At 32.1% G+C, this 1,254-nt stretch overlaps 1 protein-coding gene across 1 annotated transcript in view; it reads left to right on the top strand.

Annotated features, from left to right (window-relative positions):
* Positions 1 to 1,254, top strand: part of LOC119582329 (lysophospholipid acyltransferase 7-like) — a 33,282-nt gene that overhangs the window by 6,953 nt on the left and 25,075 nt on the right.

Below are 1,254 nucleotides of genomic sequence, written 5' to 3'. Positions count from 1 at the left end.
AGTTGGATGCAAATTTGTGTGTAGGATTAGGTTTTAGAAATTTCTTGCAGTGACTTTCATAATTTGTTAAGAGATTTTCAGTAATTACTAAAAATATATTAATAAATTTTATCTAAATATAATTGGCAATGATAAAGAATGGGAACAATAGATAAAATTATTATTTGAAAAAACAGTTTAAAAAAGATGGTTGTTTATATCAGATGTCTAATTTGATGAAGTGTTGTACTTTGTAATGATATTTGATTATTAGTATATTAGATTTTTAAATCAGTTGCTACTCATATCCTCAGTTTCTCATTCATTGTATAATCCATTTTATAACTCCTAATATGACAGTCATTTCATCAGCAACCCTATTACAGTGATGAGAAGGAGACAGTTCCAAAGGAGTATAACTTCGAAACCGTTCACAACATAGATGAGTTTGGAGCAGATTTCACCCCAACTGTAAGGGCAGGAATGCGTTGCTGGAACATGACGGTTCAGTACTGGCTGGCTACCAATGTTTACAAGCGAGTCACGATGGCACGACCGATCAAGTAAAGTATTCCTTTTTCTTGTGAGGGTACCTTGGATGAAGTGTTTGGTTGCTAACTTTATCAAATGTCCAGATAGTTTATAATGATGATAACATTGAGTAATAATCATAAGTTGGTTGACAGCTTAATGAAAGGTAAAGTGTGATTAAATGCAACATTCTCATTATTATATAGTGAAAAGCTGTTAAAAGCTTATTATAAATGAAAGGTTTATATTTATCAGCTTTTTTTTGCTTTAAATTTAATTCCATGAAGTTATTTTTCCCCTGACTGTTCTTTTGAATTAAGTAGATATATAGCTCTCACATTCTATTTATGAATTTGTCTCAATGGACACAGGTTATTATTTTGTCATCAACCTTGGTCTCAACAGTAAACAGAGGAAGGAGAGAAAAAAGTCAGTTGGGGAAGTTGAATGAATATATACATGGTTACTAAATCAGCAAAGGGCAAAACAATGCTTGTACATCCTTGCCAATAGTGGTGAACTATATAGCATTTTCATATTCCATGTTTTCAGCCAAAAAAAAAGTTGGTAGAACCATCCTGTGGAAAGGAAAGAGGCATTTTCAAGACTAAAATCCCTATTCTGCATCTGACATGGAGGTTATGAGGGTGTACCTAAGGGTTGTATAGTGTTTTTGAAAAATAAATAAATGAATAAGAATGCTTGACTACAGAAATTCATCTCTTTACATAATGGTTTGGAGTA

This window comes from Penaeus monodon, chromosome 15 (genome assembly GCF_015228065.2).
Source record: "Penaeus monodon isolate SGIC_2016 chromosome 15, NSTDA_Pmon_1, whole genome shotgun sequence".
NCBI lineage: Eukaryota > Metazoa > Arthropoda > Malacostraca > Decapoda > Penaeidae > Penaeus > Penaeus monodon.
This window is presented reverse-complemented; position numbering and strand designations above follow the sequence as displayed.